The sequence below is a fragment of the Diceros bicornis genome, chromosome 5, assembly GCF_020826845.1.
Source record: "Diceros bicornis minor isolate mBicDic1 chromosome 5, mDicBic1.mat.cur, whole genome shotgun sequence".
In the NCBI taxonomy this organism is placed as follows: domain Eukaryota; kingdom Metazoa; phylum Chordata; class Mammalia; order Perissodactyla; family Rhinocerotidae; genus Diceros; species Diceros bicornis.
In genome coordinates this window covers 45,610,287-45,623,197 of record NC_080744.1, presented here as the reverse complement: position 1 = coordinate 45,623,197, position 12,911 = coordinate 45,610,287, and the positions used below count along the sequence as shown (strand labels likewise).

The window sequence follows — 12,911 nt, the reverse complement described above, 5'->3', positions numbered from 1 at the left end:
CTCATTTTACAAAGTACAGAAAAGCAAATAATCAGAATCTATCAAGAGAACATTTTGCTTATTTCCTTATGTGTGTTTTACATAATTGAGATCATTCTTTATATGCAATTTTAAATCCTGACTTTTGAAAAAACATTATATTATAAGCAATTAACCTCATCACTAAAGCCTTTTAATAAATATCAATATCAATAGCTGAGTAATATTTCATCATGGAGATATATCTGAATTCATTCAACTACCCTCCATTGCTGGATATTTTAGTTTTATAAATAACAAAGGCTAAACATCTTTACATGAAAAAATCACCAAGGCTTATTTTTCAGTCTAGTTTATCCTAGTTCTTAATATATCTTACAAGTCTTGAATTTGGAAATGTGACCTTTGAAATACAAGCTTCTTTATCCTCAGTTGGTGAAGAGAGCCCTGCTTAAGTTTGGAGAATCACTCATGATTTCAAAATAGGGCGTGGGTGACAACAGAATGAGACTTTTCAGCCGGGCCTGCTTGCAGGGGAGTGGGCCAAGCAGGTGTCAGGGGCTGGGATCTACACCTAGAGGGTGAGGACTCTAGTGCAGCAAGGAGTCAGGAGCAAGTCCAAGATCCCTGGCCTGGAGGCCAAGGCAGTAATCAGATGCCTGGATGTCAATGGGGTACCTGGAGTCAGGAGTGAGCTGAGGTCTGGAAGCCGGCAGGGACCTAAGTAGCAAGAATTCATCGGCTCTCCCAACTCCTAACAGAATTTACGGTAGATCAAAAGCACGAGCAATAGGAACTCAGAAGTAAGCCTGGCCCTAGGGCAAAGACTGTTTGCTGTCTGCTCTCTCACATACCTACCTAAAGGGAACTGTGTGTGCCAACATATGGGAACCGGTTGACCCTCCTACCTGTCCAGGAGTAGAAGCACTAGAGTTATGGGGTATTACTAACCCACTGTCTTAGTTTGAGAAACATCTATTAAATAAATAATTGTAAAACTAATAACAAATGGAAAACTGATTTCGAATGCCATGTGAAATAAAGGTATTTGCTTTCTCATCCTTCATAGAAATTGACCACAAATGTTCTAAAATTGACTATGGAGATGGTTGTACAAACTCAGTGAATATACTAAAAGCTATTGAATTGTACACTTTAAATAGGTAAATTGTATGGTATGTGAATTATATCAGAGTAAAGCTGTCTAAAGTTTAAAAAAGAAAAAGAAATTGACCAGGATGGGCTCTTCTTTAATATCTAGAGGATGAGGCCCATGAACTTCTACCCATGTTCACAGTCTCTACCCCATCTGCTTCCCAGTGCACCTAAGGTTTCGACACTGAGGATTGTTCCCTCTGGGTCATTCCATTGCTTCATCCAACCCTCAAAGCACGCTGGGAGACTCAACTTGGAGGACTGATGGTTAAGAAAACTGTGCCACTTGCCCCTGGGGGATTAACACACAGCCATTATGTTTATGTGAAAACACAAAGAAACAAGATGGGGAATCCATATACTATATCATTACAACCACACAGGAAAAACCTATGCAAAGAAAAAAAGTTTAGAAGAAATGACAATCTAACAGCAGTGTAAGAGGAGAGGGAGACAGAAAATGATTTTCTCTAATGATTTGCTTTCTGATGTTTCCTCTCCTGTAAGAGATAATATTCTGTGGTTTTTAATGATGAATTACTCTGGGAGAGACACCACCACCTCCAGTTCTGCTCAAAGAACTTGCTCCATGAGACCTGCTTTTTTCCTATGACAAAAGGAGTCCAGGGAAATATGAAAACTCAGAGTGCCATAAGGGCTAAAAGAGGAGAAAAGACGTAGCAGAGGGAAGGAAGAAAAGAAGAACAGATAACGTCACCTTTCTTTGTTCTAGTTTGGAATTTTTGTTTGTTGGTTTTAGCCATACGCACACACAAAAAATCAATTTGAGATTATAACTATGTAGGACAACCTGATTTATCTTTTCTTATCTTGGCCTCCTCTACTTCAAAGATACCCAAATACTGGCTGCTAATCTCTTTCCTCTTAAAGAGATATCTTATACCAGGTGAGCTGGAATGAATTCAACTGTGTCTTATCTGCAATGAAAGTAGCAAAATAAGACAAATACAAATAATACAAACACACATAAAAGCCTTTATCTGTACACGATAGTTAGCTTGATATGAAGACAAGTGTCACCTTACGCTCCAGTTCGCTGGATGTTTGATCCACATTGAGAAGGGTATGGTGTGGTGTGAGGTGGTTTATTCGGTTCTGAGGCTGACAGGTGGTTTCAAGTCTGCTTAAATGAGCAGGTGGTACAATGGAAGGGGTCTTGAAAATTTTCTAGTCAAACTGTATTTTGCAAATGAGAAAACCAATGCCCAGAGAAGCAATGACCTATCGAAGGGCAGGTCAATGGCAGAGCCAGGATCAGATGCCATGTCCTCTGCCTTGCAGCCCAGTGCCAGGCATTTCTAGAGAGGGCCTAGAAGTGCCCTGTCCCCATTTCTCCTCATGAGTCCTTTGAAACAAACCTGATCCAAATCTGGATTTCTCTTTCCAGGGCTGGCTGGATTCAGAGGAGAGCCAGATCCAGGCCTGCCCCTCTGGAGCCAGGCCAGACCTGAGCAGTTGGGGTGGGAGGCCCTGGGGGATTCAGTGCTTGGGCAGATTGGCTAGGTAAGGAGTCACTGCATCACTCTGTATTTTAGTTTTCAGGGGGCAACAATACCAACTCTCCTCAAAAGTAGGAAACATGAAATGCTGGGTCGTAAGCATAACACTAGAGGCCCCAAGAATCGTTGTCAGGTTTATTAATATAAACAGACTGTTCATTTGAGAGACAGGGCTGGGGAAGACCCTGGCTCACTCTTTGATGGTTTTGTGTCAGGATGTGGCCCAAAGAAGGAAGCATTAGTTCAGGCAAGACAAAGGGGGCCTGTGTGGTAGCTGGAAGCAGAAGGTGGCAGTGTGCCTGAGGAAGGCCTGGATGGCTTCTCCCGAGAGCCAGACGGGAAGGGTGTGGCCAGGGGGTTGCTAGTGCAAGAGCCCTCGAAAGAGAAGGTGGCCAATGCTCTTGTAGGCTCTTCTCTCCGCTTCCTGCTATTCATCAAGCCGACAGCTGCAAAGTGTTCTACCACTTCAGCAATATTTTTTTCCAGCATATTTGAGGTGTGTCTTACCGTACCAAAACAAAATGAAACAACAGCAACAAAAAAAAGACAAAATGTTTTCATTCTGAGGATCAGCAAGGTTGCGTATTCCACTGAAGAGTTTTAGCGGATTCTTCTGATCTTTTGCTAAGGTTTAACTAAGTATTCATAGATAACTGCTGAATTATCCATGTCTAAACAGAATTGCTTTCATGTGAAAACTGAAGAGCAATCATTAAAAAGCATTTTTTAAAATGGAGTACACCAACTGTTTACTGAGGGTATAGTTCAATGGATAAGAGAATACTTCTCTAGTGGATTAAAAACAAAAAAAACTAGAAGTGACCTTAGAGATTACTTAACCTAACCTCCTTATTTAAAAAATGCTTTTTTGTGTGTGTGTGTGTGTGAGGAAGATCAGCCCTGAGCTAACATCCATGCCAATCCTCCTCTTTTTGCTGAGGAAGACTGGCCCTGGGCTAACATCCGTGCCCATCTTCCTCCAATTTACGTGGGAGGCCGCCACAGCATGGCCTGACAAACGGCGCGCCGGGATCTGAACCCGGGCCGCCAGCAGCGGAGCACGTGCACTTAACCGCTATGCCATGGGGCCGTCCCAAAAAAATGCTTTTTTAAAATAGGAAGATTCAGCCCAAACTATTTCTGCAAAAAGTATATTGGTATTGTTTGCTAAAACTCTAAAACATATTCTTCACAACTTAAAGATAGATGAAGGTCTTATTTTAAAAGCCATGATATAGCCTGGCTATTTAAAAGGAAATTTCTATCACTGTAAAATTGAATTTCTTTCATTATTCTGACTAACCAAACTAGTGCTTGTAAAGTAACAAGAAAAGAAATCATCTCTAATTCATGAGCTTAATCTGGTTATTCAGGAAATATTTTTGCATAGTACATCTGTTACTGTTTAAATTATCTTATTAGAATGAAAAAAATGCATTTCACATATTTATAAAACATAAATATGTGTGCACATATATGACTATTTTATGTATCATTTAAAAATAAAAGTTAAATACTTCTAATTTTAAAGATTGATTCAATAATTTTATCTTCACCATCCTCTTTTTGATTATTCTTAACTGGAAAATAAAGATGACTCCTTCTTAACAGTTTTCTCAGTGTATTTCAAAGGCAGGAAGACATAAACCTGAGAGAAGTGTCTAATGTTCTGGATCCCAGAATAAATATTTGGGTATCCTCACAGAGTAAACTAATTGATGAAAGTAATAAAGTGAAATTTAGCAGTTGATATAAAATCTTACATTTTAGTTCAAAAAAATAGTTGCATCACTTGGAATTTTTAGCTTAGACAAGAGAAGATTTAGGAGGGATAAAACAGCTATTTTCAAATACTTAACATATACGCAGAGAAAGAGGAATTTGCCTTGCTCCAAAAGTTAGAACTAGGAGATCGGGGGGAAATAGACATGGGACCATAATGAGAAATAATTTCTTTCAATTACAACTGAAGGCTGAGGAATGGCTGCCTCAAAATATTTTTGAGTAAGTAAACTGAATATAGTCTAAAGCTTATTGCTACATATCGGTAAAATTGTGGCGATATAAGAAATTAAAATCAAAGCATATAGCTAATCTTATAAAAGTCTTTAACAAAAAACTGATGAAACATTTATAATCCTTTTTAACTTTTTAAGCATTTCTTTTAATATTGAAAAAACTTTGACTTTTATTTATCCACACTGCTTTGAACTTTAGGCTGTGTGTGGATTATTAAATAAAAGCCTACATATAGGGAATGCCTGCTGGACTGCAAAGGAATATTTGTTTCACAACAAAGCCATAACTGGTCTTAGTCCAGCTAAGAAACCAATCAACCCAGAGCATCACATGACACAGTTTAAAACACTTGGTAGGAGGGATGATATTTTTACTATTGGAAAAAGATAACCATGTACATTACCTGTTTGAATTCCTTAAAAGCAATGCTTTCCCTCCTGAACATACAGGACGGAAAAGTAATGCAGGCTCACTAATACGTACATATATACATACTTAAGTAAATAAATAAATATAGGAAAAATTAAGTAAAATAAGAAAAAATATAAAGAAGTGAAGTTCTGGAATCCTCCCATCTAGAGCATTCAGAGGTAATCACCACATATTCATATATTCAAAACAAGCAAAACACATAGAAATTCTGCTGTATATTCAACTGTTCTCTTTTTCACCTAATGTTACATATAATGGTTATATATTTTACATATACATAAATTTTATATACATAATGTTATATTCTGGTTAGGTCTTTGACATTTTATAAAAAGAAGACGACTTTCCTGTTCCTTTAGTTCTTTACCCTACGGTATTAGGGTATTCCTGACTTCATTTCCACGTGCTCCCACTTTAAATAAAAAACCTGAAAGGCATGTGTCCATCCTACTTGAATGCATTGTTTAAAATTATAGACTGAGGATTTTGCAAATTCCTTAAAGTGGAATTTAAGAAAATCTTCAACATTTCATAAGTCATATCCCATTCAATGTCCTATTTTCAGTCTTTTTTTTTTTTCTCCAGAGCAGACAAATTCCCCAGAGTTATGCAGCGTTCCAGAGCATCCTCCTTTTTATTTAATTATTTTGGAGGATGAAAAGCTTTTTCATAGCACTCCCACAAAATCTGTTATACCAAGCGCCACACAGTCACAGAGCACTGAGCCCAACACAATGCCTGTGCTTGTAACTCTCCTCCTCAGCTTCTTGTTTCTCCATTCCTCAGGCCTGCAGTTTGCACACGTTCTCTCTTCTGAAGGCAGGTTTAACACTAGCATACCCAGTTACCACACACATCTTTCTGTACCCGTCTCAAAGTGTTGGGGAGTCGTTCCTTCAGCACCAGGACTCAACTACCCAAGACAGAAGATTGAGTCTTCTCTCATTCCATATGAACTGGTTCTGTTGTGAGGTGACAGGAGGGGCCACACTAGCAAATAACTGCCAACTATTCTGAAGCCAAAGCCGTCTATTTTGCTAACTAACTCTCAAAATATAATTGGCTTAAACTTAATAACTACATTCAGCAAGTGATTTCATTCGGATACCTACCCAGGTAAACCTTTGGCAAACAACTTAATCCAGAAGGTATTGCTCAAAGTTAGACTTTCTTTGGGTGTTTATGGAGAGTTGCTTTTGTGTTTGCTTTTCTGTTTTTTTTTTTTTTTAATAATTTTATTTATCTATTTTTTTCCCCCAAAGCCCCAGTAGATAGTTGTATGTCATAGCTGCACATCCTTCTAGTTGCTGTATGTGGGACACAGCCTCAGCATGGCTGGAGAAGCGGTGCGTCGGTGCACGACCGGGATCTGAACCCAGGCCGCCAGCAGTGGAGCACGAGCACTCAACCGCTAAGCCACGGGGCCGGCCCTGCTTTTCTGGTTTTGGTGAAACCTGCTTTAAAAATGTTCTCCACCAATGTTACTTCAGCTCTACTGCCATGGCATAGAACGTTAGGTCTTGGATTATGGATTTGTTCCAGCGTTGACTGAGTGTGATCCCCTCAGTCAACCTATCACATCTGTCGAAGTGAGGTGACAACCTTCCAGGCAGGTCTGAGTGGCTGTGCTTCACCTGAATAAAAGACCAGCTTCTCTCTCACAGATCCCGTGCATCATGTTACCGACCATGTCTCTTCACTGCCAGAAAGATCAGACCCACGCTCTCGCAAGTATGTAGGACTTCAAAGCGCATGCACTAATCTCATGGGTGGCCTTATCTTATTTTTTTTACTATACGTCTTTGTTACAGCTCTGTCATGGGTATTTTGTATATTTTTGTAATCTGCCTAAAATTCTTTCTGGAAGTATACGTCAAAAAATAATTTTAAATTAATTTGTCATTAAATACTGAATAGAAAATGTTCTGACTGATCTCATCTTGAAGAACCATTCTTCACAGGCATTTATTTAAAAGTTATATAGACTGCTGCTTTCTGGGAGCTGACAACATTTAAAAGTCTATCCTCAATGATATCCCTCAGCTACCTCTTCCATGTTTTTTTGTAGAAGGAGGATTGAAAAGGCAGTTGGGAGAGTCTGCATTAAAAGGAAAGAAAAGAGAACATTAGGCATACAAAGTCACTTGAATTTATTCATAAATATAAGCCATGTATATTTAAAAGAATATACACATTGTTTTATTGAACTAGGATTCTATTATTTAGAATTCTATTACCTAGAATCTAGAATTCTATTATTCTGGGTAAATTGCTAGAATTCTTATTTAAGTTGACAGGAACTAGAGGCTAAATAGACGACACCATATCTAGTAAATAAATTAAAAATATTACATTATCTTAAGTGCACAGAGGAAAGTAGGTTACATCCTATATACAATTTAATCTCAAATAATTTTCTCCTTTAATTGTCTGGGCTTTTTAGAATATGATTTTGTTTGGTAGGTGATATAAGAGTTTAGATTTGCTTTTGTTTAGGAGGTGACTGAGATGTTTAGTGGAGGAAGGGGAAGAGTCACCGGGCATTGCTCTTTGGTGGTAGAATAAAAGGACAGTGAAAAGTTCATCAAAATCAGACAAGTTTATTATAGAAAAGGAACACTTTTGAAAGATAATTTGCTACCAAAATTGTATGGAATGTCTTATAACCAGATCAACAGAATAGTATCATTGAATACTATCTGTAATATTATTTATAATATACAACATGTATTTCTATGCAAACACATGTTTTCTTAGCATGTCCTTACTTATACTGATAAGTGGGCTACAAATTAAATAAACAGGGTGACAGTTTGGTAGAGAATAAAAACTCAAGGTGAATCTCAATCTATCTCTATGGCAGCCCCTAGCTCTTGGCTCATACCTTCCCACCTTCTTGCTGGCCATCTTGGACAATGAGACATGGCAGGTTTGAATTTAGAATGAATCATATGTTGACTCTCACCAGCTGCTTTGGGACTTAATAAAATCTTCAACTCTTTTGAGTAGCTGGCGTCTGGACCTCACTGGGCAGACATAGCAGAGCTAAGATTAGAATTTACTAATCTTGACGGTTGTTGCTTTCTGTTATTATAACCAATTATTCTGGAGGAAGCAAATCTTGATTTTCCACATTACTGTTGACAAATCTTAATTCTGATTTTCTATGGTTTCTCTGATCCAATTATTTTAGCTCTTCCCTTCACTTCTTGCTTAAAATTAAAAGCTTTAAGTCCTTGTATAAATTGACATTGTGCAATTTTTTTTTGTATTTCACAAAATAAATTCTCTATAATCTTACCTTGTTATTTATTACAAACTTTGCTAAAGGTAGAACAAACATCTTCATAAAGTGCCTGAAGTGCAATGCTCAGTCTCCTTCATGCATTTCAGTACAACCTAATTTTATTACAAACTGCATTGCACACAAAATCTCAACTGCTGTTTCTCTCTCAAGAACCTCTAGCTGTTCTTTCATCTACAGATCCTACATTTACTTTTGATAAAAAGGCAGCATTTTGCTGGCTTTAATTACTTTGGCTCAGCCCATTAGCTGCATTAACAATAGACTAATTGTCAGTGAAATTAGCCTTTTATCTGTCACCCTCTCCCCTCCTCCACTTTATAGCTTAGTGCAGTGGCAAGGATGGGCTCTGTTGATTTGAAACAAATTATTTCATCTCTCTGAGCCTCAGTTTTCTCCTTTGCAAAAGGAGCACAGCGACCCCCACATCTTAGGGTTGCTGGGCAAAACGTGTCCAACCCCTCCGACAGAGTCAGCACTCAATAAATGGGAATTTCCTTGCCCTCAGAGGAGCTTGTAAGAAACTACACCAGCAAAGCCAAGTCACTAGGAAGCAAGAAGTCATTTCTTAGTCTTAGTCTATATCCATGCCTTGGTACAGAATTTATGTTTTAAAAAATCACTGTCCCAAACAACTCTCAGAATTTTGAAGCAAAGAGGTAAGTCCAAATTGAAACTTGGAAAAACCAGTTTTTAAATTCGTCCCGTCATTGAAAGTCAACCTCAACTTGACATTCAGATGAGGCTAAATTCATTCTCAATGCATTCTCGTTGATAGTATCCATCACCGTTGTAATTAAATGCCCTGGGCCCTGGTGATTTTGGAGCTTTATCTTGAAGGGAGGGACTGTGCCTGTCTTGGTCACTTCTTTATCCCCAGCTGGCACATTGTAGGTAATGTCAATAACTATTTGAGGAATCAGTGAGTGAGCATTGTAGTCTGTGTTTCTTCTTAAGCAGTGCTTCTAAAAGGCTAAAAAAATCCACTTTGAATCCATTTTTTTTCTCTTTCAGATGACTTATGGTGAAATTATCACTAATGCTTTCTCCCCATTTCAGACTGCTCTTCACTTGGCACTATCTCATTAAAAGAATCTGTTTCTCATTGATCTTCCCTCTGCTCTGTAAATAAATGCTTTAATAGTTGGGGAAGATAGGCTAAAAGGCAAAGGCTTCTATTCAAAGAAACGTTATTGCAAAATCATTTTAGTAAAGCAAGAGTCTTTTGACATGTGAAAAACTGGCCCTTATATTTTTGTGTAGTCATGTTAGATTTTCACCGGCTACAACTTGATAAAAAATGTGCACTGATATTTCCTCAGGACACTCAGTAAGTGTTCTTAAAATATTTTCCTAAAAAAGCAAAAAACATATTTTTAGATAAATTCCATTTTAGTTTCTCTCTTATTCTAAGCAAAAAATCCACGTTTGCTACAACCATATTTGACACTTACCATTCATTATTTATCTAAAACTTCATTGGAAAATCTATCTTAAAATCCATCAGTATAAAAGAGGATAAGACTTAATATTTCAGTAAAACCGAGGACAGAGAATGGAAAGAATGTATAATGAGTTTGAATTCTTCAACTGCTTTTTTCCTGGGCGTGAGAGGTTGCAGGGCGGGAGGCCTTTCTCTAAGAGTTACTATGACAGGATTTTTTGACAAAAGCAGCCTTTTTTTATTGTTTTTCAGGCCCTTATGGGTTGGGATAAGGACCTATGGGCATGGAATGCACACAGACTAAACACTTGAGCTGGGACTTTTTATATTTCCAAGAAATTTCTGAAGAACATGAGACTCTTTAGCTTTGTGAAACAGTTAGAAAAATACTCTTCTAAATCTGAATATGAGCAGTTTCCATCTTACCCCAACCCTTGAAACAAGATTCTCCGTGTACTTAAGATACACTCCGTGTACCTTGGAGTTTGTGAGGAACACACATTCAGCGGGTGTGGGGCTGAGCTCAGGGACCGCATGCTCACCAGCAGGCTATGAAATTCTTCTGAAGATGATCAGTAAACTATGCTTCCAGAAACACTATTTTAAGACAGAAGTGGGCAACTGGATTTCCACTGAGCTCTCCACTTTCCCTGTTTTTCCTTTTCCATTTCCAATCAGTCAGTGCCTCAGATTACCTTCCCAGACATTCTCCATCTGCTTCTCACTAGGATCAGCCTATGCAGGAAGGTCCATGATAGGATGTAGTCCCTAACTCCCATCCCATGTCCTCGCCCCTCAGTCCCATCCTGCAAGTAGCCCACTTGCTTACGATGGCCTCAGAATGGTTTTCTATTCCACTTCATTCTTTTGTATCCACAGACTCACCATTACCATTTCTCCAGGCATTTTGTCCTGTATCTCTACAAACCACAATGACTACCTAAGAATGAATCAAGAATGAGGTAACCATGGAAACCACATCCATAAAGAACAATGATAGAAACTGGGGTGTTGAGCTTAGAGAGGATTTAGATAGGATTTGATAGTTGTCACTGAGGGGATGGATGTCTTATGGAAGTTAACTTAGACTAATTCAATGGAGTTCTATGAGTCCTAACTAGGACACAGAGTAAAAGTTGTTACACAAAAATAGATTTTGGCTAAGGATAAAGAAAAACTTCCTAATAAAGTTGTAGCCTTGCAAAGTTATAAAAATCCAGTCACTAGAAGTGTTCAAACAGGGGATGGATGGTTTCCTATAAGGATTTGGTAAAGGAAAATATTCTATGGGTGAAGATCAGAATTCATTCATTTCTTAATGAAGATGAATTTTATGGAGCATCCACTGTGTGGATGGTGCCCCAAACAGAGGTGATACAAAGATAAATAAGACATGTTTTATGTTTTGGAGGAGCTCCAAGTCCAGCAGAGAATTGGACATGTGAGCAAATACACAGCAATACAGTGTGTTGAGTGCAACAACAGTAGAGCAGAGAGCTGCAGCCCACAGCTGGCATCAATTACAGCCTGTGAGTGAGCGAGCTTCAGAGATTCTAGCTCTCAGACTTTGAGCTGCCCCAGCTGACACCAAGTGGAGCAGTAATGAACTCCCCCCAACCCCCAAGCCCTGTCAAGCTGCAGATTTGGGAGCAAAATATATATTGTAGCTGTTTTAAGCAATAAGTTTTAGAGTGGTTTGTCATGAAGCAACAGATAACTAGAACAAGGATGAAATTAACTAATCTGTGTCAAGGGCACAGAACAGCTGCCTAGTGCAATTACTCAATAAATATTAAGTACTATGGTTATTATTTTATCATTACTTATCATTGTTATGAAAGTGATATTATTTAAAAGCATTATATCATGATCTATATCAATTTAGTCAACTTTATCATTCCATGAACTGTCTGCTGACATTTCCTGTCTTTTCCACACGCTTTTCCTCTTCCCCCTCTGTCTGCATGGGTCACAGCCACATAGAGCATGTCTGCAAGGAGCTAAGTGTTTCACATCTGCTTTATGGTCATCCTCACCTGGACTGTTGCAGTACTCTCCTTCCTGGTGTAACCACTTTCAGATTGTCGCTTCTGACCCATTTTCTTACACAGCAGCCAGAGAGATTTTTTTTTAATTCACATCTGATCATATCTCTCTGCTACTTAAAATCTTTTGACGGCTTCCCACTGATCTTAGGACACAGCTCCCAACCCTAACCACGGCTTTAAGCCCTGTGTGGTCTGCCCTCTGCTCACCTCCCCAGTCTTATCTCCTTAGCTCACTGTGCTCCGACTAATCTGGCCTGCCTGTGCCTACTCTCCTTTCTGCCTTGTGGCCCTGGAACATGCTGTTCACTCTGGTCCTTAGGCTCTTCGAAGAGCCTTTTTATTGGGTTATCGTCTCCCTGTCCTTCAGGAATTACCTTAAGTTTTACTTTCTCAGGGAAGACCCTGTGCTCCATAGCACTTCTTAAATGGTAAATACATGCCAGTTTGCATAATTATTTGTTTAATGTCTGATTCCACAAAGGCAGGGATGATTTCTTCACAGTCACATCCCCAACACCTGGCACATAGGAGACATGAGTGTCAAACTGACACATTTCAGTTGGGTATGCTCAGAGTGGTACATTTGTCACAACTGATGAACCTACATTGACACATCATAATCACCCGAAGTCCACAGCTTACATTAAGGTCATTCTTGGTGTTGGACATTCTATGGGTTTTGACAAATGTATCAAGACACGCGTCCATCATACACTATACACTAGGGCAGTTTCACTGCCCTAAAAATCCTCTATGCTTTACCTAGTCATCCCTCCCTCCTCGCAAACCACTAGCAACCACTGATTATTTTCCTGTCTCCATTGTTTTGCCTTTTCCAGAATGTCATATAGTTGGAATCACACAGTATGTCAGGCTCCTAGTTTTAACTAACACTTATCTCCTCCTGGGACTTCATGTCAATAAACTTTTTTCAACACTAAAGACACCATCCTTGACTTCATAGAGTTTATCATTAACTAGTGCAGGATTCAGAAGCAAAATAATAATAA

General features: G+C 38.8%; 1 long non-coding RNA gene across 1 annotated transcript in view; it reads right to left on the bottom strand.

Annotated features, from left to right (window-relative positions):
• Positions 1-6,539: 6,539 nt before the first annotated feature.
• LOC131405409 (uncharacterized) overlaps positions 6,540-12,911 on the bottom strand; it is a 26,559-nt gene continuing 20,187 nt past the window's right edge. Inside the window, exon 3 of the long non-coding RNA XR_009219964.1 lies at positions 6,540-7,203. This is a non-coding gene — a long non-coding RNA (uncharacterized LOC131405409). The remainder of the gene's footprint in view (positions 7,204-12,911) is intronic.